Source organism: Anolis carolinensis, unplaced genomic scaffold (assembly GCF_035594765.1).
Source record: "Anolis carolinensis isolate JA03-04 unplaced genomic scaffold, rAnoCar3.1.pri scaffold_18, whole genome shotgun sequence".
Taxonomy (NCBI): domain Eukaryota; kingdom Metazoa; phylum Chordata; class Lepidosauria; order Squamata; family Dactyloidae; genus Anolis; species Anolis carolinensis.
Window position 1 is genome coordinate 5,069,723 of NW_026943828.1, and position 12,275 is coordinate 5,081,997.

General features: G+C 45.4%; 1 pseudogene; it reads right to left on the minus strand.

The window, feature by feature from the left end:
* Positions 1-1,534: 1,534 nt before the first annotated feature.
* Positions 1,535-12,236, minus strand: LOC134294675 (zinc finger and SCAN domain-containing protein 2-like; annotated as a pseudogene).
* Between the last annotated feature and the right edge of the window lie 39 nt (positions 12,237-12,275).

Here is a 12,275-nt window from a genome sequence, read left to right on the forward strand (position 1 = left end):
ATTGGCAGAGAAAGCTAAGCTGTAGGAGTTGAAATCCAATCATTTATCCTCCCTATAGAATCAATTTTATATGCATTTTTAGCTACAGAAAAGCTAAAATCAGGACAGTAAAAGAACAACACCCAGAAAATGGGAATTCCAGACAGGAAACAATCAGGGCCAGCTAATACCTCCCAACAAAGGATTCCCCCAGGTAGGAAGCAGCCAGGCTTTGAAGCTGCAAGGCTATTCAATGCTAATCAAGGTGACCAATTGCAACATTCACACTTGCCTCCCACAGACAAGAGTTCTTTCTCCCACCCTGGACCTTCCACAGATATATAAACCCCACTTGCCTAGCTTCGCACAGACGTCAAAACCTTACCACCGGGCCCCTCTCTGTCTCTCTCGGTCTCTCCATTCCCGGCTCCATCCGCCGCCTTCCCGCCTCACAGAGAGACACCAGGCCTGAGCTGAGGCGAGGCGGCGGCGGCGGCGGCCATTTCCCCCCTCCGTCTTCCTCCTCCTCCTCGGCCTCCTTCCCCCTCGCCCCCTCCCATTGGCTGAGCCCGTGACGCCCCTTTTGCTGAGGGGCAAAAGGAAAGGGCCTGAATGGTGGGAGTTTGGGTGATTTGCAAAAGCTTTTTTTTCCTAACGAAAAAAACGACGACATAACGAAAAACGGCCTCTCGCGATTCGAAACCGCGATATCCAGACGTGTGGACAACCAATGCTTCAAAATTGCTTCAAAACAAATGAAAATAACGAATTAATAACGGTTAACGGGGAAAACGAATTATTTGAGCAAGCCTAGTAGCTAGGCCTATATACACGGGCAGTGGAGCAGACTCTTGTATTCTGAACATTAAAGCCGTATGGGATCTTCAGCCCTTGTGTGCCTGGGCTCTCTTTCAAAGAAGACTAACCCACACCAACCCAGTTGGAGCTGACAAGCCTTACAATTTGCTCTAAATCCCTTACTCTCTGTAGCTTCTGCCTGCACCAGCCTGGAGGAAGGAGAGAGAGAGGACCAACTCACAGGCATTTTGGGGGAAGAAGCAGGCTCCGGAGGAGGAGAGGGGGCAGGATCTCACACTCCCTTGAGTGCAGCTCCCCCCCCCCCCGATCCAAGTGGGTCACACCAGCCCCGGGGGGCAAGAGGCTAGTTCTGGCCTTCCAGCGGCCGCTCCGTCTCCTCAGGCCATCTCCCCCGGCCTTTCTGCGGCAGCCCCTTCCTCCCATCCCGTTGGAGCTGACAAGCCTCACTCTTCACCGCCCAAGTCCGTCCCATGTCACGCTTTGCGTGAACTCAGTTTTCTTTTGAGGCCCGTTTCTTCTTTCTTCACAAGCACCCACACAAACACACTCCCGTTTCTTACACACACGCCCTTGATACATCAATACTACTTTATTGTATCACATGTCTGATTCAGTGTCAATTCTATGTATATAATCAGTTTAATATAGTTATATTTAGCGGAAAAGCGAACCGCTCACATAGATTTAAATACCGGGAACTTTGCCGAAGCGCTATGGATCCAATCTGAGCCCAACAGAGTTTAAAACAAGTACCTTTATTATACTGCAGTATAGACGGACGGACAAATCAAAGGTGACCGCCGTGAAGAACATTGGAAATGAAGCTCAATATATCCTCATGTTCCTCATTTCTTTGGAACAGTACAGAGTGTTGCAAGCGTGCTTCCTTTATCATGAACAACATTTGTAGAAAAACATGTTGTTCACTTATGTTCCAGTAAGTAGCTTAACCACATTAACCACATCGGCCGACCACAAGATGTTCCGGAAACATAGTGGCGACATACGGACACTTGCCTCTCCTCTGGAAGAAGGCAGGTTGCATCTTTAATAGAATAAGTTGAAGCAGACACCTTAATAATGCATAATTAAAAGCAATCAGAAATAGAATAGAAATGCAGGCACTTTGGCCCATCAACCCTCTCAATAGTCAACATACCTCACAGTTCACAATTGCGTTTCTAAGTATTGCAATTCGTTTTCAAATACAGAAAATCGATCAGTCACTCCTTGTAGCCCTCACCTTACTATTGGGTGCATCAATAGATGTAAACATGCTGCTGCCGCTTTGGGTGAATATCCGTTGATTTCATCACACCAGTGACGTTCTGTCGGGCTGCTTCCTTATGCGGCCACGCTCTGACGTTCTCCATCAACCTCTTGGATCCTAACAAAACCTTACTTCTTTCCTCATAACTCTCCAAATGTTTCTTCACCTGCTGATTCGTTTTTACTAGTATATTTAATTTTTCCCAATTAATTCCTTATCTTATATTTATGGATAACTTTTTAAACTTCAAGTCTATTTCACTTTCTCCATTCTCCATCACGTACACCAAATTCCCAGTTTCATCATCTTGAACAAAAGTTATGTTACATTTACATTTCAACCGAATGTTTGTTTATCGGGTTCTATTATATTTCCATCAGACCATAACATTAGCTGAACAGTAGTAACACCAAGACATCCCATTCCTGTATCTGGTGTGAATGTATCACATCTTCCATGTTTATAGCACACGTGGTCCTATCTGTGTGAGGTGTGGTGAGCACACATAATCTGCTTCCCGTGCTTCCCACTGTTTTATATCCATTGTGGTGTTTCCTTTATAAATCTTTGTATCTGAGCACAATATCTTACTTGACATTAAAGAAGGCATACAGAATATCCCATTGACTACTACAAGGGTTGTTGTTGTGTCACAAACCATTATCTAAATTGTGTCATGTTTTCTACTCACTGATCTCACAGACCTCACTCTTCCCTGAACACTCAGCATCCAAAGAACAGGAAACAAAAACTGGGTTCAGAACAAAACAAGTTGACGGTTTCAGCAGTTTTGTCCCTTATAAATCCCCCTCTTTGTGGCAAAAAATAAATAAAAAAGAGAGATTAAAAGCAACATTACAAAAAAGGCAGAAATTGTATATAATGCTTCAACTACACATGAAACTAACTACTACATGAGATACAAAACTAAATCAGAAACAAACAGACCTGCGAAACAGTTACCTTCATAGACACACAACTGAACTAACAAACGACAGGGATACCTGCCCAAAGGCAATCTGTTAATTTTTATCTCTCATTATTCTACTCCCTTTAGATAATATAATTACTTCCAGAATGGAACATACAGAGTTCCCTCATTACTTCGCTCTTTTCGGATTCGCTGTTTTGCGGTTTTTCAATAAACTCTAAAAGACGACTATAAATAATACAAAATTACAATGTACAGCCTAAGGAAGGGAGGAAGGAGATGCCGAAGGGAGAGAAAAGGAGCCCAAGCGGCAACAAGAGGAGAAGGAGGCGATTGATCAACACATGATTTCTTGATAAAGACTTAAAATAGTGTATAACTACTAAAATAATGTAGAAATATATAGCATCCCTACTTTGCGGATTTTCACTTATTGCGGGTGGTTCTGGAACCCAAACCCGGGGATTAGTGAGGGAACACTGTATTTTTAGTTCAATCTTTCTACAATTCACCACATGTGATGAAATGTCCCAACTTTGAGCTTGCATTTCCAAAATTTCCAAGAGTTGCATTTCTACTTGTTAGAATGACACTCTGGTGTCAATTAACACCATTCTCTCCAGGCTGAATTCTATGATGTCTATGCATAATGTTATTCTGTGAAAAGCTCTGTCCATACTCCATGCATTTCTATGGTTCCCCCCCAGTGTGAGTTCTTTGATGTAAACGTAGACCTGAACTACGAGTAAAGCTCTTTCCACACTCCCGGCATGTATAGGGTTTCTCCCCAGTGTGAGTCCTTTGATGTTTACGTAGAGTTGAACTATCAGCGAAGCTCTGTCCACACTCCAGGCATTTAAAGGGTTTCTCCCCAGTGTGAGTCCTTTGATGTTTACGTAGGCTTGAACTATGAACAAAGCTCTGTCCACACTCCAGGCACATATAAGTTTTCTCCCCAGTGTGAGTCCTTTGATGTGAATGTAAGTGTCCCTTCTGAGTAAAGCTCTGTCCACACTCCAGGCATTTATAGGGTTTCTCCCCAGTGTGAGTCCTTTGATGCGAATGTAGGCCTGACTTCTGAACGAAGCTGTGTCCACACTCCAGGCAGTTATAGGGTTTCTCCCCAGTGTGAGTCCATTGATGTGAACGTAATCCTGAACTACAAGTATAGCTCTGTCCACACTCCAGGCACTTATAGGGTTTCTCCCCAGTGTGAGTTCTTTGATGTGAACGTAGATTTCCCCTCTGAGCAAAGCTCTGTCCACACTCCAGGCATTTATAGGGTTTCTCCCCAGTGTGAGTCCTTTGATGCGAACGTAGGCCTGACTTCTGAACGAAGCTGTGTCCACACTCCAGGCAGTTATAGGGTTTCTCCCCAGTGTGAGTCCCTTGATGTGAACGTAGTCCTGAACTACGAGCGAAGCTCTGTCCACACTCCAGGCAGTTATAGGGTTTCTCCCCAGTGTGAGTCCTTTGATGTCTACGTAGTGCTGAACTATCAGCGAAGCTCTGTCCACACTCCAGGCAGTTATAGGGTTTCTCCCCAGTGTGAGTCCTTTGATGTGAACGCAAAACTGAACTATGAGTGAAGCTCTGTCCACACTCCTGGCATTTATAGGGTTTCTCCCCAGTGTGAGTCCTTTGATGTGAACGTAGGCCTGAACTATGAGCAAAGCTCTGCCCACACTCCAGGCAGTTATAGGGTTTCTCCCCAGTGTGAGTTCTTTGATGTGTATGTAAGTGTCCCTTCTGAGTGAAGCTCTGTCCACACTCCAGGCAGTTATAGGGTTTCTCCCCAGTGTGAGTCCTTTCATGCAGTAGCAGTTGGTTCCTCCAACTGAAGCTCTTTCCACACTCAAGACATGTATAGGGTTTCTCCTCCATGTTGACAGTTATGATTGACTGTGATACAGACACGTGAGTGTTACCTTTTTCTTTCTAATCAAAATTGAGTTCCACAAGATTGGCACCTAGAGAGGATTTCTTCTTCCCACAGGATTTCTTTCATTATTGCCCTTTGATTTCCAAATTCCTCAATCTCCAATAGATACTGGTATTTTCTTTTTATGCCTGTGGTGACTTCATAGGGTCTTCATTTCCCTGATCAAGAAAGAAGAGCAAAAGGTTAAATATGAAGCTTCATTCACTCTGAATAAAGGGTTTCCATGAATTACCAGAATAAGTTAAATATTAAGAGGCACAATGATCCCTTTACTGAAGATTTCATGAATTTCAGGTTCCCTTTCAGGCCACAAGGGATCCCACGTCCGTCTCCTGTGCATCCCAAATTAGACCCCTGCTGCCACCACATTTCCTACATCTCTCAAAGGAACCCCAAATTCCCAAAGACGTTGCCTTCCTGCCTGGCAAATTCAACACCCCATTTAGGCATGCTGAGATGTCCACAGAACTGGTCTCGCCTGGACTAAGTCCCCGTTGGGCTGTTCACTCCCTTGGTTGAGCCGCAGGACGGCATGCAAATTCACAGGCACAGATCAGTCGGGAAACCCTCCTTCCTGCCCAGCCCTTTCCACCCCTGTCCACTTCCGCCTCTATTTCCTGCCCTCTGTTGTGGGGAAAGGCTTTTCAGCAGGTGAAGGCTGGGTTCTGGTCTTTGGCTGGGTTCTGTGGTCTTTGGATACAGGTGAACTACAACTCCCAAAATCAAGGCCCATTCCCACAAACCCTTGTAGTATGTTCAGTTGGTCATGAGGCTTCTCTGTGCAAAGTGTGGTCCTGGTCCATTGTCAGTGGGGGTCACTTTTTCTCTGGATGCAGGTGAACTACAAGTCCCTTTTCCCCAAACTAGTCCAATATGTTTATTAGTTATGGGGGCTCTGTGTGCCAAGTGTGGTCCTGGTCTATCATTTGTGGGGTTTGATTGCAGGTGAACTATAAATCCCAGTACCTACTACTCCTATCCAGGCCAATTTCCCTCCAAACCCACCAGTATTCAAATCTGGGCATCTTGGGGATGCATGGCAAGTTTGGCCCAGAGCCATCTTTGTTTGGGTTCATAGCATTCTGGGTGTAGGAGAACTACAACTCCTTCCCCAGTAGGAGTCACAGCAGTGCTCTGATTTGATGCAGGGTGAACTACAACTTCCACCATGTGCAGTCAATCCCCAAACTCCTCCAGTAAGTTTAGTTTCTGCTCAGTTCTGCTGTGTTTGTTATGCAGACAGATTTGAAAGGGAAGGGCAGTAGGAGGGGTCATGCAAATTCCACAGCAATGGAGAACCCTGGGATGCCTGCCTGTGGTGGAGGAAAATGCAAAATCTAGGATGAAATGGTCCCCAAACGAAAGCATTCCTTGGGTGGTGGGCCGTAGTGTTTGGGAAGGACATTGGCAGGGGCTGGGCTGCATGTTCATTGAGCTCACTGTAGCCAAAATGTCAGCGGAAAAGAGTGACTTGCTAGATTTTTAACCATGGGAACTATAGCCTGTTTGTGGAGGTTGGAGGCTGTCTGTGTGAGCAGGCATCCGTGCCACATACACACATACGGGTTTTCGCTTTTATTATGGATTTAGATTAGATTAGATTAGATTTAGATTAGATTAGATAGATTTAGATTAATAGATACAGATGTTACCTTATAATAATTTGGACCAAAATTTTTTTTAAATGGCAAATTATATTAAACATGGACTGTAATGGGAATAGAGTCAGAATAAATAAAAACTAAATGTATAAACCACAAAAATAAGGCAGGTTAGGTCTCCCAAATATTAAAGTATATGATCATGCCAACCAAATAATAAGGTACGTAGTCGAAGGATTAGCGAAGCAAGGAAAACTGGAAGGGCCAGAAGAGGGGTTCTCAACCCGGGGTCCCTCCCCAGGTGTGTTTGGCCTACAACTCCCAGAAATCCCAGCCAGTTCAGTTTACCAGCTGTTAGGGTTTCTGGGACTGGAAGGCCAAAAACATCTGGTGAGGGACCCCAGGTTGAGAACCACTGGGCTAGAAGAAGAGGATAAGAAATTAGAAGTATATTTTGATAGAAAATAAAGGAAAGTCTAAAAGGAATTGGTATAATGAACAGAGTAACCCCCTTACATAAATATAAACTTTCTATCTAAACTTTTTCCCATGCCATACTGTTGCCCTTGACCCGCCTGGCACCTGCTAGTTGGCCACCCCAACGTGGAACCCTTGATCCCTGTATCCTGTCCCGCCGATGGAGTATTTTGTCATTGGTTCCTAAGCCTGTGGTTAATTGATTGATTTGTATGTTTAGCGCACTTATGCTCATTATCGTATTATGTTTTGTTGTTGTCTGGTTTCATTGTTGGAGATAGGGTGGTATATAAAGTTTTAGTATTGTTATTATTATTTATTTGTACCCCACCACTGTAATAAGATAAAATGAAATATGAATATATGGTATCAATGAAAGAGATGAATGAATGAGAGCTAATAATTTTGGAGACACCATTCTAAAATATTAAGGCCTACAATGACTAACTACCTGCTTGCTGAATAGTAATTAAAACCTGCTAATGATAACTGAAATAGTTGACCTGTCTGGTAAACTCGGTTAAGAACTGCGACAGTGAGAAGAGAAATGTTTACATCTGTTTACATCTGTCAATATTTGCTGATTTGATGAACTTTGGGGCAGAGACAATGGTTTTTTAAGTTAAGGAAATGTTTACAACTGTTGAGAAGGAAGTCAACACAAGGCCAACACTAATCAAGAAGAGTCAACATCTGGTCCAGGAAACGGAGATGGAGCCAGGATGTTCCGGGATGGAAGACGTCTATCATTCATTTACAACTTTGGGACAACATCAGAAAAATATTGTTATATAAGTGTCTATGTTTTTACTAAGTGTCTTGTTTAAATTTTATTGTTTTTTTCTAATGTGGAATTTTTTATTATAATGAGTATGTTATTGTCATTTTATACTTTTGATATTAGTGATGTAGTTGGGGTACTGAATGTTTGCCATCTATATGTATGTTAACCGCCCTGAGTCCCTCTGGGGAGAGAGGGCGGTCTAGAAATAAAGTTATTATTATTATTGTTATTATTATTATTATTATTATTTATGATGATCCAGAAATTGTGACAAACAGCGATGCTGTTTGTCCACCATGCTCAGTGGAGATGATGCATGGGAAAGTGGCAGATTTGCATGGAAGCGGTCTTGTCACTGGGCCTCCTTTTCTCAAGGGAAGAGGAAGGAGTGCATTTCGGAGTCATGATACGGGTTGCAGGGAGTCCGTTCTATCTTATCCTTGGCATTGTTCGTAGGAAAAAAGGATGCATTTTGACGTTTTGGAACTATGCTGCAGAGGAAGCAGGGCCTGGCCTAAGCAGGTGCTTCTCCAAGGAGGGAGAAAGGATATGGTAATATCTGGATGGATGCACGAGGATGAATACATGGAGATGTGTGTGAATGCTGAGTGAAAATGTAACCCCCCCCCCGCTTTGTCTGTTGTAGGTTGTTTATCAAGCCAATGTGGTTACATAAAATCTGTATGTCTAATGTCACTCTTTGTTGTTTGTGTAAACGTTCTGATACCTCTCACACTGAAATTGCAATAAAAAGAACCTATGCTTTAAAATTATTGAGAAGTTATTCATAACACCACCATCTCCCCGAAGGGACTCGGAGTGGCTCACAAAAGCACACAATTGTGCAGAACACACAAGACGCAGCAAAATACATAACAAATAAATCAATATCAATCAATAATTACACAAAACAATAATTCCATTGAATAACATACAACCCAACTGATTAAAATTCAACACTGCAGCAAAACTGCGGGTACAACAGGCTGTGAACTGTCTCAGTCCATAAAGTACTAACAGAATCCATTGCTAAGGCCTCAGGTTGAGTGAGGAAGGTGCTCATCCTGGTCCAAAGGCTTGTTCAAAAAAACGTCTTTTCAGTTGTGCCCAGAAAGCTTGAAGAGAAGGGGGAACCTGATCTCCTTCAGGAGGGCATTCCAAAGCCACGGGGCCACCACCGAGAAGGAAGCCCCCCCCCCCAATCGCAGCCTCTCTCTCGCTCTCGTCCCCACCAACCCTACTTGAGACAGTGGCGGGACCAAGAGGAAGGCCTCCCTGGCAGATCTTAAAGTTCACGACCATTCATAAAAGGAGATGCGGTCCTGAAGAGAGGTTGGACCCCAAGTGTATAGGCTTTCTAGGTAACCACCTGCACCTTGAATTGGGCACAGAAACTTGTTGGAAGCCAGTGGAGCTGTCTTCATAGGGGCGCGGAATGGTCCCTGTAACCAGCCCCAGTTAGTTATTAAAAACATTTTGGAAATGACACAAAATAAAACTCAGGCCAGGGATTATTATTATCTCCTTTAACACCAGTATTAACGTTAGAAAATTCCGCAATAAATGTTTTAAAAGAATTAAGACGGAAGAGTTTCTAAAAAAGAGGGAGAATGGAAATGAGAGACTGGGGTTTAAATAAGATGATAAACAGAGACACAACCCAATATCTCTTTGCAGGAAGGAAGAGAGAGAATAGTTTATATTATTACTATTATTACATTATATCAGTTATAATACCATATTAAAACATTATTATTATTATTATTATTATTATTATTATTATTATTGTATGTCATTATTATAATATTATATGTCCGATCCAGCTCCACCCCCAATTCCTGGGGCCATGCACAGAGACGTCTCCCTCCCTCCCTTACTCCGGAAGGTCTCATATCCAACATCCGGACACCCTCCCCTGGGCACCCTCCTTGCAGGCAGGCGGCCCATTTCCTCACATCAGGAGACACTTCCAGGGTGCCCAGATCCATCATTATTTGGAATCGACAATGTTCTCTGGATGCAGGTGAACTACAACTCCCAAACGCAAGGTCAAGGCCTACCAAACCCTTCCAGCATTTCCTGTTGGTCATGGGAGTTCTGTGTGCCAAGTTTGGTCCAACTCCATAGTTGGTGGAGTTCAGAATACTCTTTGATTGTAGGTGAACTATAAATCCCAGCAACTACGACTCCCAAATGACAAAATCAATCCCACACCCGCAACCCCACCAGTATTCAAATTTGAGCACTTCGGGTATTTGTGCCATATTTGGTCCAGTGAATGAGAATACATCCTGCATATCAGATATTTACATTACGATTCACAACAGTAGAGAAATCATAGTTATGAAGGGGCAACGAAAATAATGTTATGGTTGGGGGTCACAACATGAGGAACTAACGTATTAAGGGGTCGTGGCATCAGGAAGGTTGAGAACCACTGGCCGAAAGAGAAGCGGGGTCTGTTGAGTCCCCGGAAAAGAAGACCGAGAGGAGGGGGCTGGAGAGGAGCCATGTGTGAACGTGGGGAAGGAGGCCCCGAGGAAGAGGGAGGGGGCTTCCTTTCTGCTGCCCTGGAGACGAGGCCTCAGCGGAGCCGTGGGTTCCAAGGACAGGGAAGGAGATCCACCTGAACCTCAGGAAGGACTGCTCAGTGGTGGGAGGCTCCTTCTTTGGAGGTTCTTAAGCAGTGGTTGGGTGGCCATCTGTCGGGGCTGCTTTCGTGGTGCTTCTCCTCCCTTCCTGCATGAAAGAAAGAAAGGAGGGGGCCGGGCAGGGTGGCCCTTCTGTGGGATCCTCTGATTCCCATTGAAAAGAGTTGGTTGCATGCTGCAAGTCAGGCGCAGAGGATGACCCGGGAAGGAATCCCACTGGAGCATTGACGCACAACAACATATCTGGGAGTCACCTGGACCCACCTCTGACCCACAAGAAGCACTGCTTGGCTATCAAGCAACAAATAACATCCTACGAAAGAGGACTGGCACACCCTGGGGATCACAACCAGGCACAGTGAAGACATCTGCCCTTGCGCTTGGCTAATCTGCGGCTGAGTACGCATGCCCAGCGTGGAATGCATCTCACCACGTTAAAAGAGGGGATGTGGCTCTTAATGAAACATGCCGCATGAACACAGGGTGTCTACGCCTCACATCGCTGGAGAAAATATACTGTTCACCACCTGACATCTGCTGGGAAGTAGCAGCCAATAATGAAAGGACCAAGGCAGTGACATCTCTGGCCCATCCTCTGTTCAGATATCAGTCAGTACGCCAAGGCCTTAAATGAAGAAATAGCTTCCTAAGATCTACAGAGATACTCGCAGGAACACCTCAGCAAGCAAGAGTCCAAAAGTGGCAGGGTAAAACCACGGCTGATACCGAATGGGAGACTCCCCCTGGGCACACACAAGACGGAGAGACTCAGAAGGCGCTGAACAGACTGCGCTCTGGCACCACGAGACGCAGAGCCAACCTTCAGAAATGGGGCCTCATAGTGGAGTCCACGACATGCGAATGTGGAGGAGAGCAAACCACCGGCCACGGACTCCAATGCGGCCTGAGCCCCACCACGTGCACAAGGGAGGGCCTTCTCACAGCCACTCCAGAGGCACTCACTCACTCCAAGGGGTCAGGAGGCACTCCAACTTTATTTTGATATCCCGCCCCATCTCCCCGAAGGGACTCGGGGCGGCTCACAACAGGGACAAGCCCGAAACAACAACAACAACCTATTTGACATAAATTTAAAGCATTCCAACAAAATAAAATAATGGGCCAATACATTAAAATCCAAGCAGATAAAACCAGAGCAATTAAAAGCAACCCAGTGGGGAGAGGTTCCCTACAGTGGTGTGTCATGGAAATGAGTGACAGTGATCAAGTGCCATTTGCTTTCAAAACAGGAAGAAGTCTTCTCAGGACAGCTCCATTGGGCCTGTTCATTGAACCACCATGTTTTCCATTCCCAAGAGGTTTGGGGAGGATTCGCATCCTGACTGAGAGGAGTCGCGCTTGACCTGCATCCAGAGAGAACGGCCGAGCCAACAACCCTGGATCTGGACCACACTGGCCGCGGAGGACGGGACTGGCGGGACCCTCACCGACACTGTGGCCCCACCCACTCCACTTAATAATAATAATAATAATAATAGATGTCTATTTATTTCCGTCTCTTCTCACCTTGTCCGCCTCACAGGCACAGACCAGGCCTCAGGCCAGGCCAGGCGCCGCCATCTTCCCCCTCGTCGTCCTCCTTCCCCGGAGCCCGCCCTCGCCCCCTCCCATTGGCTGAGCCCGGGACGCCCCGCCCACCGGAGGCCCCCCATTGGCTGCCTGCCGCTCCTCCTCCTTTGATTGACGGGCGGCAGGGCGGGGCTCCTGAGCAGAGTTGCCCAACGTCACACTTCAAGTCCTGACGGAGTTTCTGGGGGTGAACCGGGCATGATGGGAGTTGTAGTTAATAATACTTTTCAA